Below are 20,316 nucleotides of genomic sequence, written 5' to 3'. Positions count from 1 at the left end.
TTTGTATGTCAAAACCAGGAGTAACTCCACAACTGGGAACAGGTGTCTAGCTTTCAATTATAGTTTGTCTCTGTAAGTTGCACTCCTGGTTTTGGCATACAATCACTGATGCAAATTACTGACCAAATACAGACGTGAATAAGTCCTAATACGTATTTTACCATTTTTATGATCAGATTGATCAAGGACTTTAATTTCTGCCATTGAGCATCACATGGGACCTGTAGAACTATGGGAAGTAGCAGTGCCATCTTGCCTTCTTTGTTGTGTTTTAGAATATGTTTGCTGTCCAGCTGCTCAGCAGGTATAATCAGTACTCTGATGTAGGCTATGGGGCAGTATTACACCCTATTTAAACTCCCAGCCATCTGCTTGGAGCTGCCATGTATTGTGCCTTGCTCTCCTCATACATCTCTGGAGCTACATCTGCTAATAACCAGATTCCTTCTTGTCTTGAGTCTGACCTTCCCATCTCTGTTATACCTCCTGAATTTGCCTCAACTGACTTTTCTTTTAACTGAATATCTAGTATCTGACCTCAGTTATTCCTCTGACTGTAGTTATCTCTCATGATTCTGTCTTTAGTTCTGTACTGCCAGTTACTGACTGGTCTAGCTTCACTATTCTTTTCTCATGCTCACTCTTATGGTAAGTAGCTACTCCATGTATACAATCCAGGGTTCCCCATTGTAAGTCTATTTTCCTGTATTGGGATTAAACAGTGAAGGTTGATTTTCCTCTTGCACCTGCTAGAAGGAGTGGCTGGCAACAAATATGTTGACTATTTGAACCAACATAAACTTTAGTAAGAATGTGTTGTTAAGCACATTGGTAACTGTTAAAAACCTTATATTGTAATATATAACATATGTAACATATTTTTTTCTCAATTAAAAATTATATATTTATTCTGTTAAATGATCTTTGTCTAATTGACTAAGCTACTTTACAAAAGTTCCAAAAATTAGCTTAACAGCTGTCAAAGGGACTTGTAAAAAAAATTACCTTCTGTTTTGGAAGGTTGTGGGCATGCCTTGTGACGTGGACAATAGTTACTGGTCAAGGAGGAGGTCAGAGGTGTTCATTACCAATTGTTAATGGGTTGCTCCTTTGTTGTATGCTTTCAGCATTAAAATATGGGTGTTACTTATACTTACTACCATGCTTCATCTTGGAAGAGTCTTTCTATTGTAAGTACCAAGGGGCCAGAGTGGAAACTGCAAGTTTTAAAGTGTTCCTGTCATTTGATGTGACTCTTCACAATAAGTTATTATGTGCATGAATGTAAAGATTAGAAGTATCTCAGGCCACTAAAATGACTTATAAGCTGCAGTTATCAAAGTTTTTATGCTTACAGGCTCTATCCCTAATGTTTAGTTATCCTTGAGATGGGTGGATGTTAAGTGATATGATGATTCCCATACAGTCAATAAAGATGAGTTCCTGATTAGTGTTGAGCCACCCCCGTAGTGTTCGAGTTCGGTTCGGTTCGTCGAACACCCGTGTGTTCGCCGAACTGTTCGTCGAACTGTTCGTCGAACACCTTCGAACACCGTTAAAACCAATGGCAGGCAAACAAAAACACATAGAAACACATAGAAAACACCTTCAAAGGTGTCCAAAAGCTGACAAACTGCTCAGAAGACACAACTAACACATGGAAAAGTGACAAGTACATATAGTCATGCGAAAAGAAAAGAGGTGGAGGAGTAAAAGGAGGGGGAGACACAGATATAGGCATGTCATGCCCTTCTAAAATCCAAAAAGTGAGAAGCCGAGACGGCCAGTCCGCTCCTGCCCGTGCCACCTCCGTGTCGCCGGGTTTGTGCCAGAGCCGCGGTGAACCCTGACGGCCAGCCCCCCTCTCCCAATACTGGTGCCTGTCCGCTGGTGGGTCGAGAGAGCCCCCCTGTGGTGGAGGCAGCTCTAAGCTTTTTAATTTAAATTGTCCCTCTAATTTGAATGAATACACTTTAAATCCATTTACAAGGATCTATTGGAGGGCAAGTCTCATGCCAGCAGCCGCGTAATTCCAGCTCCAGTAGCGTCCACTAAAGCTGCTGCAGTTAAAAAGCTTTTATAAGGATCGAGCTCGGCTGTCCACCGCAAGGCATCCTAGTGCCAGTCCCAGCCCCTATGCCTTGGGGTGCCTCCTGATGCTCTTCACTAAGTATCCCGTGGTCCCGAAGCATTTCCTTTGAAAAAATTAAGTGTCCAAACTACAGGTGGTGTAGCTTGCTTAACAGCCGGGATAATCCGCTGACTAGCAGACACTGCTACTAGGCACAAAGTATTTCCTGGGCTAGATGCAGTTAAAAATTTGTAAGTAGATACTCTCGTTGGATGCTGAGAAAGCATTCCATAGAGTCTCCTGGCACGCCATATATGATTCTCTTAAAATTCTTGGGGTAGGGGTCTAGGGGACCCTTTTATAGCCAAAATCACGGCCCTGTATCACAATACGTCACCTAGGCTGAAGATAAATGGAACTGTAGCACCGAGGGCTCGGTTGCTACAGACGTATTGCACCTCACCCAGAGGTGTGATATCTCACTCTCAGATAAGGATGGAGTGTGGATCAGGACCCGACACCTGCATGCATTACACCACATTGCCGTGGGGCAGGGCGACCAATATGCCCCTGAGATGGGCACGACAGTCCCTGTCCCTGGCTGGAGTGGGGGGAGGGAACACTGAGGAAGGGGAACCCTGCAGTGCAGGAGCAGGGAGGAAGCAGTTCCTGGGTGCATTGAGAAGGGAGTATAAAAGGTGGGCACCATCTTAGTTCAGTGCAGAGAAGTCTGAGCAGAAGTGGCAGGGAGCAGGGGCTCTGCATGAGCTCTGCTCCGGAGGCGGGCCTAGTAACAGAGGCCCAGGCCTGCAAGAGGGAGAAGGAAGGAAGAGGAGCGGAGAAGGCTCCAGGAACGAGGAATGAAGGGATCCCAGGGGTGCGGACGGGCGAGTCGCCACCGCACGCCCGAATCCACCTGCGTGGAGGGGTCAGGAAAAAGGGGGAGACCGGTCCCCGAACTAGTGGAGGCAGGAAACGACCCTCAGCTAGAAACCGGAGGCTCTGACATTTTATGTGGCGCAGCCCCTTGCTCCACCCGCTAGGAAGGCACCACATAGGGTCAGGGAAACTGGCGCCAAGTTTACCAAGAGGAGGCCCGAGGCAGCCGGACAGAAGTGTTGGTAAGAAAGGCCAGACAAAGGACACACAAAGGGGGTCCTGTGAAGCGCTCCAAAGTTATCTGGGAGTTGTCTGAGCCCCTCACCTGGTGAGCACAGTACGACGTGGGCAGCCGTTACCTGCAGACGTGGTCTGGATAATAAGAACTGTGAGTAAAGGCCCTGAACTGCATCACTGACTCCGTGTCGTTACTGATGCTGCCCTGCACCATCACCCCCATCCTCCGCATACACTGCCCTGAGGCTATACTCCTCCCGTGGGGAGTTATGCTACGCTCTGCTGCACCCACAACACCAGCCTTAGCGGTCTGCCCTGTAGCGGCGGTTCACTCTGACCGCAATCCACGGGTGGCGTAGTCGGACATTTAAACATCAAAACCACATAAATAGTTTCGCCACTGGTTTGACCGCCCTGAGCCATGGAACCGGATCGCCGCCACGAAGACTACAACCACCAGCATCCACCAAAAAGGGTCCGGCTCCGGGTGTCCCAAGGCCCAGGGGGTGCGTCAGAACATTTTCATCACCTTTCACAATCACCAATGGGACAAGGCAGGGATGTCCTCTGTCCCCTCTCTTATACATCCTAGTGACGGAGCACCTGCTCTCATCAATTCGCCATAACCCCAATATTAGGTGGATTGAGGTGGGAGGCACCGAGTACAAGTGCTCTCTATTTGCTGATGATGTCCTAGTATATATCACTCAATCACATATATCCATCCCTGCTGTTATGGCTGAAATAGATCACTTTGTTACATGGTAAAATTTTAAAATCAATGCAGCGAAGTCTGAGGCCCTCGATGTCTCCCTCCCTAAATCCATATAGGATTCCATCCAGTCCAACTTTCCCTTTGCCTGGCCCTCACAGGGTATCAAATACTTAGGAATTCCTATTCATAGAGACCTCTCCCATCTATGTTATCTTAATTTTGGGCCCTTTATTGAACAATTCCATACAGACCACGGTTGGCAAGTTGGAACTGTGAGATTCACTACGTGCACCACTGGTATTTTGTGGAAAAGCACATGTAAGATTCTGCAACAGTCTCTGCTGATACTCCTGCATGCGTGCATCCCTTTCTATGGCAGGAATAATTTCTGAAAATTTACTTTTGTACCGGGGATCTAACAGTGTGGCAACCCAGTAGTCAGGATTATTTCTAATTCTTACAATTCGAGGGTCATGTTGCAGGTAGTGCAGCAAGAAGGCACTCATGTGTGTTGCGCATCCAGGAGCACCAAGTCCCTGTTGTGTTGGTGGCGAGGTAACAATCATGCTTCCTTCCTCTGTCCTCTCCCCCCAACCTCGCACAACAGAAATGTGATCAAGGTCTCCCTCATCTGATGAGTCTTCCATCAGTTCGTCCTCCACTTCTTCCTGGGCTCCTGCACCTTCCTCACTAGTTTGGCTGCTACCATGCGCCCTGGTAAAATCATCTCCCCCACCCTCACATGCCTGCCGCCCTGGTGCTGCCGACCGTCTGGACCTTGCAGATGTTAGCCCTTCCGCATACAACTCCTCCTCCTCTACTTCCTCCACCTCCTCTTGTGCCACCACCTGACTCCGAATTCTGTTTAACATGTGCTCCAGCATGTAAATCACCGGAATAGTCATGCTGATAATGGCATCGTCAGCACTAAACATCTTCGTCGCCATTTCAAAACTGTGCAGAAGGGTGCATAGGTCCCTGATCTGAGACCACTCCTCCAGCGTGATTTGCCCCACCTCTGAATCTCGTTGGCCCAGGCTATACGTCAGAACGTATTGCACCAGGGCTTGTCGGTGCTGCCACAGTCGCTGCAACATGTGCAGAGTTGAATTCCACCGGGTAGGCACATCGCATTTTAGCCGGTGAAGTGGCAGGCCCAACGACTTCTGTAGAGATGTAAGTCGCTGAGCTGCGGGATGCGAACGGCGGAAGTGAGCACACAGCGACCGTGCCCTCTGCAGAAGGCCATCTAGTCTGGGATAGTGGGCTAAAAATTGCTGGACAACCAGGTTCAACACGTGAGCCATACAAGGCACGTGTGTGACATTGCCCCGGCGAAGGGCCGCACCCAGGTTTGCAGCATTGTCGCACACGGCCTTCCCTGGTTTCAGGTCCAGTGGAGACAACCATTCATGAAATTGGTTCTCCAGAGCTGACCACAACTCCTCAGCTGTGTGACTCACATTTCCCAGACATTTCAATGTAAAAACCGCCTGATGACGTTGAGCCCTACTGCCAGCATAGTAAGGAGGTGTGCAGGATCCCTTCTGCGCAGTTAGAAAGCTTGTGGCATGACCAGACAGGCTTTGGGTGCAGGTGGAAGACCGAGAGGAGGTTGAGGAGGCAGAAGCAGTGGAGGAAAAATGACATAAAGAGGATTGACGCACAACTCGTGGGGACGGCAAGACTTGGACAGCAGCCCCTTGTCCTGCTGTCACCATAGTTACCCAGTGCCCAGTCAGCGACATGTAACGCCCCTGTCCATGCCTACTCGTCCAAGTGTCTGTGGTGAAATGCACCCTGTCACACACAGAGTTTCTCAAAGAAGCGGTGATGTTGTGTGCGACATGCTGGTGGAGCGCAGGCACACCTTTCTTTGAGAAGTAGTGCCGACTGGGCATCTGGTACTGGGGCACTGCGACGGACATAAGGTCTCGAAAATCCTCTGTGTCCACCAGGCGGAAAGGCAGCATTTCTGTAGCCAAGAGCTTGCAGATGGTGAAATTCAACCTCTTAGCTTTCTCATGGCTAGGAGGAAATGGTCTTTTACTTGTCCACATCTGAGGGACCGAGGGCTGGCTATTGTGCTTAGACGGGGTTGATAAGGGTGTCCCCGGCAAACTGCCGGTCTGTGAGGAAGATGCAGGCGGACATGTTAGGTTGCCTTGATCCAAAGGTGGTGCTATCGATGTCGGACAGCGCTCAAGACCAGCTGGTGTTACCACCTCCAAAGAAAATGATGACCTGCCAATCACGCTGGCTGTTGCGGGTAAAGAGGTGGCAGGTCTGCGCCCCAAAACAGGTGTGACTGCTGTCCCCCCAGTCACAGAGGATGAAGAGGCCGCGGATGCACCAGATATGGCAGACGGTGGTTGGCCCGGCCGGCTAGACCGCATTGTAGCACACTAAGCTTCCCACTGCAACTTATGCTTCATGTCCATGTGCCGGTTCATGCATGAAGTACTCAAACTATGTATTTTTTGGCCTCTACTTAGCTTTTGCTGACAAATGTTACAGATAACACGAGTTGGGTCATCTTTATCGATCTGAAAAAATGCCCAGGCTATGCAAGGCTTAGCACCCATGCGACCTGAAGAGCCACCACGACTTGTGGTGAGAGGCAGAGTTGTGTTTGAGGATGCAGTTGTTGACGTGCTTCCAGTACTACGTCTCTGTCCAGGAAGGCGCAACCTGACCTCGTCGTCACTAGCATCTTCCTCCACCTCCTCTGCTGACCTCATCTCTTGGCTGACTGTGGGTTGACAGTAAGTGGGATCTCTGACCTCATCATCATCACCCTGTGCGTTATCACACCCGTCGTCCTCAGAGCCAACCTGTTCCTGCCCTGACAAAAAACTAAAGTTGTCGCTCCAATCAGGTATTTGAGTCTTATCATCGTCTTCCTCATTGTCTCCACCAACAGGAGTTACAGTTTGGGAATGAGGGTCTACATTATGGTCAGAACCTTCTGCGTCTGGTCCTGGATCCGACTCATAAAGATTCTGGGCATCAGTGCAGATCATTTCCTCGTCTGGATTCACAGAAGCGCTGGAGTCGACCTCTGATTCCCAGGCTATAGTATGAGTAAACAGCTCTGCAGACTCAACCATCTGTTCTACTTCATACTCAGACGGGCAGCTGGAGATTTGGGAGCTGTGAGGAAGCAAGTGCGATTTGGGTGACACCTTTGAGGACTGGAGTATTTGTGATGTTGAAGTTGATGTGGAGGAGAGCCCACTTAAAGGAGCACTTGATATCCGTTGAAGCACCTGCTGTTTTTGTGCCTCATCTGGAATTTGTAGCGATTGGCGTGGCCGTAAGAAAGGGATCTTATCACATTGTCCGCTAAAAGAAGTAGACATTTTAGTTTGGCTGGAAGATGGTCTTTCTTCTGCACCTACCCCACGGACACAACCTTTTTTCCCCTTCCCAACACGCCTATTCCCCTTTCCACCAGCAGCAGGCCTTTTTCCACTCATTTTGGTGGTTAACTAATTCACAACTCTGGAGTTGTTTGCACAAAAAAACAATGGATGGTAACCGAGCAGAGCTGAGTGGCCAAACTGTGGTATTAGGCCAAAACTATTGGCTGGGTTAGATGCAGAAAAAAATTATTTTTAATTTGCAACCTGATGGAGGTCAGTATAGATGGACTAATAGACCAAGTCCCACACACCGCTAGAAGCCCAAATATTTTTTCAGAGCTAGATGCAGAAATTTTTTTTATTCAATTTGCAACCTGATGGAGGTCAGTATAGATGGACTAATAGACCAAGTCCCACACACTGCTAGAAGCCCAAATATTTTTTCAGAGCTAGATGCAGAAAAAAATTATTTTTAATTTGCAACCTGATGGAGGTCAGTATAGATGGACTAATAGACCAAGTCCCACACACCGCTAGAAGCCCAAATATTTTTTCAGAGCTAGATGCAGAAAAAAATTATTTTTAATTTGCAACCTGCTGGAGGTCAGTATAGATGGACTAATAGACCAAGTCCCACACACCGCTAGAAACCCAAATATTTTTTCAGAGCTAGATGCAGAAAAAAATTATATTCAATTTGCAACCTGCTGGAGGTCAGTATAGAAGGACTAATAGAACAAGTCCCACACACTGCTAGAAGCCCAAATATTTTTTCAGAGCTAAATGAAGAAAAAAATTATTTTTAATTTGCAACCTGATGGAGGTCAGTATAGATGGACTAATAGACCAAGTCCCACACACTGCTAGAAGCCCAAATATTTTTTCAGAGCTAGATGCAGAAAAAAATTATATTCAGTTTGCAACCTGATGGAGGTCAGTATAGATGGACTAATAGAATGATGCTATGCCCAAAAGATTTTACTTCACTAGGTGCAGTAAAAAAATTGGTATTCTATACACAGGTGGTATATCTTGCAACACAGATAGGCTACTCCACTGACTAACACACTCTGCAATAGGCCAAAAAGGATTAGCTTTGCTAGATTCAGCCAAATGCTGTGAAAAAAACTTGCACAGCACTGGCACAGACCTGCCTGGCAAAAACTGATAGGAACTGATGTAACCTAGTCCTGAAAAGGACTCCAATTACAATTAGTCTTTACTCCCACAATCTATCTATTTATGAGCACAGACCTGCCTGATAAAAGTCGTAGGAAATGCTGTAACCTAGTCCTTAAAAGGACTGCAATCACAACTATTCCCTACTCCCAAGCTATCTGTATATTTGTGCGAAAATTGGCTTGAAATTAACAAGGTATAGCGCACACAGCAACAGCGGTGCCGTCTAACACGCAGCTGCAGCAGTGAGAAAATGGTGGCGACGGGGAAAATGGCTTGGTCTTATAGGGCAAGGACATGTGACATACACTGCCAATCACACATGCCCTTGCTTGTGTGAAAAAAAGCACTTCGCTCCGTGTGTGCGCTGCTGATAGGCTGACAGATTGCACCTCCCCACTGCAAATGCGGGAAAGAGAAAAAAAAATGGAGATCTTCATTGTTCCTGCAGAGATCCATCCCCTGCCCCTCCCCCCGCCCCGCTGTACACTCAAACTGCGTATTAACATTAATTTTCATCATTACTGAGAAAAAATCCAGTTATGATTTTGGTGCACGAACAGTTATCGAACATAACCTCGAACAGCCGAATTTTTCTCAAATTGTTCGTGTTCGCCGACCGGCTCGAACACCGCCCAAAACAGCTCGAATTTGAGATTGGCGAACAGTTCGAGTAGAACAACGCTCATCTCTATTCCTGATCCCCTATATCATTGTAACACATATTCAGAAGCAGCAGCATGGAGGATATTGTACTACAGTAATCAGCATTGTATTTGTGAATCCAACTAGACGTGAGACAAAACACTCACTAAAAAGCATTCTTGTCGATCTCTCTTGCTCTTTCTAATTCTGCTCCTACTCCCATTTTCACTTTCCCTCTCCACGATGATTAAAAAACATGCATTTTTCCTTATTTTATATTACAAAGTTTCTTAGGGCTGTTTTTTCATGGTGAAATGGAAAATTAAAAAAAAACAACAATCCATATTTTTGAAGCTTATGGTTTATATACAAACTTAATTTAGACAACTATTTGCCATTTGCAGGCAGTTTTTTTTTGCATGACTTTTAAAGATTATTTATAACTGATATTGTAAATGGTAAGATTGGAGTATTGCTACTGAATAGAATGCAAAGGGTATTATTGAAAAATTAGTGTTTTCCAAAGTGACGAGTTCCCATTAAAAAGGGAATCTGTCAGTAGAATCAACCCATTTTAAGCCATCTGTATGGGCATGCAAGTCATAGAAAGCTGAATAAAATGATACTTTGTATCTGTGATCGAATGTCTTATTCTAGAGAAATCCTTATTTTCCTATATGTAAATGAGCTGTTAAGAATTGTAGGCAGGACATTGATCTCTCTGACATTCTGCCTCCAGAGATTATTATAACGCAGAACAGTAGAACTGAATTTTGTCTTCTTACAAACACATTTGTAGCTATAGCTCTCACAGCTCTGCTGTATTGCACCATTAACTGCCTGTGGGATGGAAGCTGAAGCTGAAAGTAACTTGCAGTTGTGTCGTGTATAATCACAAACAGCTCTGCAGTGAGATCAGAAGAGCAGAGAGCGGCCATTACACATCACACTGGTAACTTCTCCTTAATGTAAAATGAGCTCTATGGTATTGCATCAATATTGTAACCCTGTCTGCCAGTGAGATGCAAGCAGAGAAGAACCTTCCGATATGTCAGGTATAATCACACACAGCTTTGCAGTGAGATCAGGAGAGAAGAGAGCCGCCATTACACATCTCACTGGTAACTGCTCCTTCATGTAAAATGAGCTCTGCGGTATTGCATCAATATTGTAACCCTGTCTGCTAGTGAGATGAAAGCAGAGAAGAACCTTCCAATGTGTCAGGTATAATCACACACAGCTTTTCAGCGAGATCAGGAGAGAAGAGAGCCGCCATTACACATCACACTGGTAACTGCTCCTTCATGTAAAATTAGCTCTACGGTATTGCATCAATATTGTAACCCTGTCTGCCAGTGAGATGAAAGCTGAGAGGAACCTGCAGATGTGTCAGGTATAATCACACACAACTCTGCAGTCAGATCAGGAGAGTAGAGAGCGGCCATTATATATCACACTGATAACTTTCCCTTTTATTTTAAATAAACTCTGAATGCAGATTCTCATGCAGATTAGTGTCCAGCCTGGTTTAGGAAGGTTGACTCTATTTACCGATTCCCTTTAAAAGCTCTGCCTTACTGTGTGGTACTTCTTAGTACATGCCTCCAACTCTTTCGTGAAATCCATAGAACTTTACTTTGTCTTTTCCTTTTTTTTTTCTTCCGTTTTGTCAATCTTCAAACAACTTGCTCTCATTGAAATTTTGAACTACCAGCATTATGATTCAAGCTTTTGTTTGCACAAGATTAAAATACTGCAATTCTTTGTTTACAATCTTTCTCAATCTCGCATAAAGCAGCATGCAGCTCTGGCTTTAACCCTAATTCAGTTAAGCTTTTAGAGGATACATGTTTGTTTTCTGTGGGAATTCACTTTTCAATGACAATACTTGGCTGGCTTCAAGGTAAAAGATTGGACTCCAATGTTCATTTCTGATTATTTACCTAATTCTGCTTCTGCTTTCTTATTTGTCTGAGTTACTATTTATGTCATTACCCTTTTATCAGTTTTTTTCATCAGTAATAACATGGTTATACACTGATTGTTTAAAAGGTTTGTCTGTTAGTTCACAAGTACAGAACAGGGCAGTGATAATGCCATCTGCATAATAGTCACCAAAAGTAGTTGTATTAAATGTATAAACAGAAGATTATGTTTGCAACTGCTTTACCTTCCACATTAAGAATCCAAGGAAAGACCATATTACTGCTATGGAGAGGAGAGGCCCAGCCCTGGCTGATTCCATCCCTCTTGTTACTGAGTTGTGAGTTCCTGTTGAGGACTTCTCTCTCTAGAAGGACAATATTGTTACCAGCGAAGGGATTATTCCTAGGAGGATTATTCCAAAGGTCAGGTGTGAAAGAGGGAAAGAACCTTCGGACCCTTCTCTTCTGGATGGTCATAGAATCAGAACTGTTTAAACAGTTTGTCTAGACTAAGACTAGACTTTCTTTAGGATGCAGTTCTGCTCCCATTGAAGTAAATGGAAGTTGAGCTCTAGTATCTGAGAATGGCGGCTACACAGTGTATCTTAAGCCATTCTGCCAACAGCTGATTAATAAGGGTACTGGATGTCAAACTCCCACCAATTTGATATTGATGACCTATTCAGAGGAAAGCTACATGATGAAGACGAACCTCACACACTGGAATAACACCTCTAGTTTATCGTGGCAATGATCAGTAGGATGACTCTGCTGGCCTATTTGGAGATGGCAAAGGATGGGTCACCAATGCATAAGTCCTGGACAACATCTTTTAGCTTAGAAATATAGCAGCTTTCAAGTTGCCTATTGCCCATGCCTATTGAACGCCACATAAATAGTGTATCTTTCTTTTGTGATAATTTTGGTGCAATTTGCAAAGACTTCCAGTTTTTAGCATGATAATAGAATTCCCTGAATTTATTTTCTCAATAGTTTGCACACAGATACTGTGATAGTGCTTCCTAGCACATCACAACATCCTCAGAGAAGGTCCATTCCTACAGTATAGAAGTGTATTCTGGACCTATGTTCTACTGATAGGAGTGAGAACAAATGGAATTGGACACTATTGAATGATTAATCAATCTAAATAACAATCTATATATGTCCCCTACATATTCTGTAGCACTTTCACATGGTACATGTAAAAAGCATAGCTGTTACAGAGCAACATATAATTCAACTTTCAAAGAAGAGAAGTCTGGTCCTGAACTCAAGCTTAGAATCTGTGAGGAAATAGAGGGCACACAAAAAGAAAAAAACTGCTTGTAGTCTATGGTTCAACCATCTTTTAAAATAATTAAGATATTTCATGTAAATCTGCATGAGGAAATCACCAGTAAAGTTTGTGCATGGTGTATGGAGAAAACTGTTAAGAGACCCCAAAAAATTGGAAAGAGAGAAATGAAAGAAAGGTAAATTTGATGATGTGATGGGCCTTCCTACCAAAATGTGTTTTTTAAAGCAAACTTAAAACTGTGAATGTTGTGAATTGCCCTGTTTGCCTAGCGTAGATCATTCTAGAGAACTAGCGCAGCTCCTGTAGTGTCTTTGTGAAGGGAGAGGTATGTTCAGATTATGCAGGATGTTAGGCTAAGATCATTAGCAGAACAGGGAGCACGGCTAGTGTCATACACTGAGATGAAGGGGGAGATGAAGGACGGTGCACCACAATGGAGGTGTATGTGGATGAGAGCAATAAATGAAAATTATATTCTAAAGCGAATGGACAACCAATGACTGTAACAAAGTAGAGACAACAGAAAAGCTGTGGGAAACATATGAGTTGGCTTATATAAAACAATATAACTTTCATGACACAAATGTAACATTAAAAACATGAGGCTTCAGAAGAGAGATTTAAAATGTAGCAGCAATTTGGACATTTTCCATAATATCCCATTTTAGAGCTCCACTCTAATAGTCATTTGTTTTATTTCTCAATATGATGGTGTTTTTTGTGTTTTTGTGGTCATATGTACGGTACATATATATATATATATATATATATATATATATATATATATATATATAATATATATATATATATTTCTATATATATGTATAGATATAGATATATATAAATATACAAATCAGAGAAACCTGACCAGCAGCTCCTAATGTGAACTGGTGCCTGCTGCCGTAACTATAAAATATATCAAAAGAATGCAGCAGCATTCCATAAGGCCAAGAAACGTCTTAACAATGAAAATAATGGAAATATTAGATCTAAACTGTTTTGTTTAGCAACAAGTACTTACAAACAATGAAGGTTTTTAGCGCATAAATTGGCCAATTCTTGTGTGCCCATCATAGTTACGGCAGCTGGCACCAGTTCACACTAGGAGGTGCTGGTCAAGTTTCTCTGGTTTGTATTACTATAAGTGGGTGTAGCTGCCGCTTGCCTGATTCTGCACTCCTCCCATTAACCAGCAGGTGTTATATAAACAGCTTTGCTTGCCCTTTAAATGTAGGTGTTTTTAGCCCAGAATAAGACATGTCTGTCCGTTTAGTTGTAGGCTTGTAGCCCAAAAGTGGCATGTTAGGCAGAGTAGTTACCCATCAGGGGGAGGTTACCTTGCCGTGGTTGATGGACACACATGAATTGGAAAATTTATGCGCTAAAAACCTTCATTGTTTGTAAGTACTTGTTGCTAAGCAAAACAGTTTAGATCTAATATTTTCATTATTTTCATTGTTAAGACGTATCTTGGCCATATGGAGTGCTGCTGCATTCTTTTGATATATATATATATAAATATAGATATTTCTATATGTATATCTGTGTGTCAGTCATTTATGAATGCATGTTAGTAAATAACCCACAGCATTTAGCTTGGCCCATGGGGAGAAGAAAGCTACAAAGTCAATTAACTCACTAATTATTTGCAATTTAATTACATAGTTAGTACTTAATATGTTCATGTTCCTGGAGAAAAAAAAGGTAAAAAACATAGGGCTTCACTTATTGTGGTCGTTTAGGACCATAAATAAGGAGGCAATCTGTTTTCTCTTGGCTTTTGGTTAGTAAACATTGATGTAACATACTGCATTTAATTATTAGGATAATCCAGTAAAACAGTGTAGAGAAATCACAGATGGATTGCAGGACACTTGGTTCCGCAATCAATAGCAGCACATTAAGAGTGAAAATTGATGTCTGCAGTGACCACAAAGACAGAAATTCAGTTAAAGCGTTGGGGATTATTGGTCCATAATTCTCTATAAAAAACTCATCATATTCACCCTGATAATTCCTGTTGCCAAACTTTCATATCTTTCTAATAATGTCTATATATACTTTACGTGGGGAAGGAGTGACTTTGCTATATATACTATGTATAGGGGACATGGGTTTATATTCTATAAGGGAGCGATGCGGGACTCATCTATATATGCTATCTGTGAGGGAGGGGTATTTGGCTATGTATACTATATATGGGTGAGGGGGACATGCCTATATATGCTATATATTTGGGAGGGGGACTTGGCTATTAATAATATATGTAGGGAAAGGGGACATGCTATATGTAGGGGGCATGCCTATATATATGCCCATATGTCTATATACACTATGTGTGGGGGAGGGGGGACATGTCTATATATGCTATACAAGGGGAAGGGGACAAGTCTAAATATATATTCCCATATGCCTATATATGCTATATGTGGGGGAGGGTGGCATGTCTATTTATGCCCATATGTCTGTATATGCTATATGTGGGGGAGAAGGGACTTTTTTATATGTGCTATATGTAGGCTGACATGCCTATATATGCCTATATATCTATACATGCTATACAGTATGTGGGGAAGGTGGGACTTGTCTACATGTACTATATGTGGGGGAGGGGGACATGTTTATATATGCTATATGTGGGGAACAGAAACATGTCTATAGATGCCTATATATCTATATATGCTATATACGGGAGTGGAGGGACTTGTCTATTTATGCTATATGTGAGGCAGGGGAACATGTCTATATGCCTATATATCTATACATGCTACATGTGGGGGAGGAGGGACTTGAACTTGTCTAAATAAACTATATATGGGGGAGGGGGACATGTCTATATGCCTATATATCTATACATGTTATATGTGGGGAAGGTGGGACTTGTCTATCTGTACTATATGTGGGGAAGGGGGACATGTTTATATATGCTATATGTGGGGAACAGAAACATGTCTATAGATGCCTATATATCTATATATGCTATATACGGGAGTGGAGGGACTTGTCTATTTATGCTATATGTGAGGCAGGGGAACATGTCTATATGCCTATATATCTATACATGCTACATGTGGGGGAGGAGGGACTTGAACTTGTCTAAATATACTATATATGGGGGAGGGGGACATGTCTATATGCCTATATATCTATACATGTTATATGTGGGGGGGACTTGTCTATTTATGCTATATGTGAGGGGAACATGTCTACACATGCTATATGTGGGTGAGGGGGATATGTCTATATGCCTATACATCTATATATGCTATATGAGGGGGAGGAGGGACATGTCTATGTGAGCTATTTGTGGGGGAAATAAACATGTTTATCTATGCCTATATGTCTATATATGCTGTATGTGGGGGAGGAGGGACACAGCATGTAGTCAAAAATACTATCAAAACCATGTCAACCAGATGTAGTTCTAAACTGCATCAAAACTGCACCATGTGGTCTTACCCTTATAGTTGTGGGGAAGGGGCTTTGCTGTAAATGCTATGTGTGGGGGCGGGAGTGGGCACTTGGCTGTAAGGGTTTGTTTAAATATAAGAAATTGCTGTAGAATTATCTGCAGATTATCCACCATAAAATCCACAGCAATATAGATTGTATGACTTTGGTACAGATTGTATTGATGATTTCTTGTGCTAAACAACAGCAGGTAAAGTTAATATAAAAACACTTTATACTCACCTCTCCATGTGCTTCATCGGACTATAGCCTTGTTAGTACAACCCGACATCCTATGATGATTACTTGTCCTATGTGACCACTATAACATAGGGTAAGACAAATTGGGGTTTGTTGGTATTTTGACTTTTCTTTTGAACACAATAGAGAAAATTCTCAGTATTAATTGACTTGCAGTGAAATTAATATCCAAAATCCATGTCAATTTGCATAAAGATATTTGTATTGCAAAATCTAAACAATCACCCTTAATGCAGTATGTAGCGAAGGGGGCTTACTCTGGTCTCATCCTTTTTTTCTTGAAAATCAGTAGGCATCTCCTGCATCTATCCACTAGTTGGACCGACACACTGTCTGTACGAGGAGCCATCCACATCTGCGGTTTCAGAGCTGATAGGTCCAATAAATTAAGAGGACCGAGTGAAAGTAGGCTAATAATGTTAAAAATGGACTGCACATAGATGGCATCCATGCATTGTCTGTGATTTTCACAGACCTATAGATGTATAGGTAGATTTTGATCAATGACTCGGATAAAAAATGTATAAATGTCCATTATTTTTTTTTAAAACACAAAGATGGCAGAAAAAAACAAGAAAACTAAACAAATTAAAAAAACAGGTACGTGTGAATAGCACCATAGACTATAATGGGTATGCGTTCTAATATATATAAGAAAAGCGTGGCTAGAACCTGTACGTCAACCTGTACATTTGAGTGTGTTTGCTTGTATAAGGCCGTATTTAACAGTCCATTTACGGACTGTAATGTTTGAACTGACTGCGGGTCTCCTGATCCAATCTCAACTGCCTCATTATTGCCTATTAAGCTGTTGTGCTAAGATCAAAAGACCTGTGGTTGGTGCAGATATTGTGTGAATGATCTGAACCCAGCCTGAACATTAGAGACTAGTATATAAGACTAAAATTCAGGTATTAGGGTGACTTGAGCAGCAACTTCAAGGTTTCATTATTAAATGGGTTGTCCACTACTTGGACTGCCCCTTCTCAATCACTTCCCCCTAGTAAAATAATAACACCTATACTCCCCTCCGGTGCCGATACCATTCCAGTGGTGTCGGCCCTGGCTCTCCTGGGGCTTGCATGACATCGTTATGTCACGCGGTCTCTGAGACAGCCAATCACAGGCCTATTAACTGACCTCTCCTTTGGACATAACTAAATGTTAATTAGGTTAGAAGGAGGGGTCAGTGAAACAGCCGCTGATTGGTAGCAGGAATCATGTGACACTTATGTATAGTATTAGTAAAGGTTTTTATTATTTTATGGGTGGGAGGAAAAAAGTGAATAAGTAGAAGTTATCCAAATAGTGGACAACCCCTTTAAGCATGGTCGCAGGTGAACATGACCATTGAACAATTTGGGGCCCACCATTTTCTAATGGCTGCCCCATATAAACATACATTATTTTTCCCGTTCTCTGGCTCAGAAACATTAGCTCCACATTGTCTCTACTTAGCCATTACAAGCAATTGCAGCTCCTATTAAATGTCTAATTGGATTTTGGAAGGTAGTCTATCAGCAAAAAATGACTATTCAAACAAAGCACATGGGCTTGGTGCACCGTTGGCTTGACAAGGAATTTTATTAAACCGTCCCACCTACTTTTTTTTTTTCCATCTATCTCGACCCACTTCTTCCTTGATTGACAGCTCTGGCTTTACAGGAGCCAGAGAAGGTCAAAGAGAAATGAAAAATAAGTTGGTGGGAAATGTCTGGCCACGCCAAGGGTGCACTGAGTGCCCATGCTTGGTTTAATCAGTCATTTAGTGCTGACATACTCCCTTTAAACTACTGCTCTTTCCATCCAATGTACTTTACACTGTAGATTGGCTTATTCGGCATGGCTGCTGTATATCAGCACAAGCTTATTAGATATTCAAATAATACTGACTACTGAAAAAGAGAGAAACAATATTCCAAATTGCCTTTAATACACTGAGAATGACCATTAAAAATAATATGGCACATAACAGTTGAATAGAGAAACTGCGGTGGTGAAACGTGAAGAAATAAAACAGCGGTAGGATCAATTTTAGCCTGTATAATTGGTGAAATGCATATTGAGTCTCCTATTTAAGTCCATGAAACCTCTCATAATGAACAAACGAACTTGATGTGTCAAATCATACAATAGATGGAGCTGCATCTGTGTAATGCAATCATCCCTGGTTCACAGGTTCAATTCTTCACTTCTCTGATATAAATACAAATTGGCACAAAGGGCAAACCACAGACCAGAAATTCATGAGCTTACGTAAATTATAACATTTAAATCAGTATGGTTTTTATTTTGCTGATAGTTTCAGTATTTATATTTAAAAGCCTCTGGAATTTACTAGTATTATTCATCTTTAACCATTTATCATATGATTGTACCACTTTACTAGTGCTAAGAATTTCATAGAATTTTTATTCTTTGTTTAATAAAATTGTTAACGGTTGCAAACATTCAAAAAACGAGGGAGTTCTGCATAAAAAAATACTCAAGAAATATTTTCGGTGATCATGTTGTAACAACTACTCTAGAAAGTTTCATCAAAGTCCCCCGAGGCTACGGTCATGCATGTATTGCAAGCACAACATGAGGACAGCTCAAGGACCCACCGTAGAGAGGTTTCCTCAGTGATAAAATCAATGACATCCATTTTCGCCAGGGACATTGATGTAGACTGTCCTGTGGAAATTGTATCAAAGGTTGAGAACATGGGTTTCTAGCTGACCCCAAATGTGTCATATTCTATTTGACATTCAGTGTTTTTGTGGGTAGTAAAAATGTGTACTGAAACACTTTAAAGGTGGGTAGAAAACCTAAATTATTTGAATTGCAAACGGCTAATTTGTCTGGTATGTCAACATTTCTAATATAAAGTTGATTAAAATTCAGTACCCAAGTGCTGATCTCTGGGAGTATGGCTAACAAGAAGGGGGAAATATGTGTTTATACGCTTGTGATCTCAGCGGTAACATTTCTCCTTGTGTAGAGTGACATGCTTGCCATTTTAGTGTAAGGAGGCTTATAAGCCTTGCAATGCTCTCCTGGGAATATGCAAATTGCCTTTTCAGAGAGGAAGAGGACTTGAACTCTAGTGTCACCTATTGGAAGTTGCATTCCTGAGAAATCCAGGAACCAAGGCACCAGACATCCTCCTTTGGTAACTTTATTAGTACAGAAGAATCACAAAGTTTTTTCCACCCAGGGCCTTTATTAAGCCATAAAAAAGAGAGATATGCATTTTTTATGGCTTGATAGAGGCCCTACGTAGACAAAACGTGATGATTTTCTCTACCAGTTACCAAAGAAGGTCATCTGGTGCCCTAGTACCTACATTTCTCTCTATTGCTACAACCTTGTGGAGGGTTGCGTCAAGTGTGGATGGACAACAGAGTGGTGCACAGGACTCATCTATTGCAAATGAAGTAGCAATTCTAAAAGTCAATATTGATCCTTTAATAAGCTTTGCCATATGACTTAGGGTAAAAGCCAGACCTGAATCCCAGTCAGAAGCCTCTCATAGAGCCAAATCAAATCTCATACTTTGCACCGATGAGGGGCAACACCCTGAAACATCATGTTTTAAAATTGAGATTCTGGTTTGGCTTTTATCCTAAGTCATATGGCAAGACTCCTTAAAGGGTCGATATTGACTTTTAAGATTGCTGCTTCCAATAACTGACACTAGAGTTCAAGTCCTCTTCCTCTCTGAAGAGTCAATTTGCATGTTAATACGCTTTGCATTTCATCCATGGATGTACAGTAGAATGTATATATTTGCTTTACATATAATCCAGTTCGAAATAATGTCTCATTATGCTATAACAAATATTTGCATCTGTTCACACTGTATTGTATACCTACAATGAAAGATTAGGCGTAGAAATAGGCAAATATAGGCATATATCGGTCATTAACTTGTTTTTTGTCGGATTTCTCTGTTATAAAGGATATTTTCTACTATGCTATTGAATTTGGTTAAAATTTCAAAAAAAAATTGGATTCTCAAACTATTTTGGGGGATTCTAAATGGCGGCTGTTAACTGGTTAGAAAAAAATATCATAATCTAGTGAGAAATACGATAATCTAATCTGCTGAACTTCAAATTCACAAATTTTCTCAAAGTTGACCTAGAAATTCAATTCACAATGCAAATTAAATGTGTCCAGTCTCTGACTAGAAGTCACAAAATGTCATGATGAGCTTTGCCCTACAACGTCTTGATAATGAGAGGCCTCATCTGCTCTAGAGATGCTTAAAATGCTAAAACATATAGACTGAAGAGCAAACCACA

Source organism: Phyllobates terribilis, unplaced genomic scaffold (genome assembly GCF_046119375.1).
Source record: "Phyllobates terribilis strain yellow unplaced genomic scaffold, ASM4611937v1 Scaffold_2__4_contigs__length_985480577, whole genome shotgun sequence".
NCBI lineage: Eukaryota > Metazoa > Chordata > Amphibia > Anura > Dendrobatidae > Phyllobates > Phyllobates terribilis.
This window is presented reverse-complemented; position numbering follows the sequence as displayed.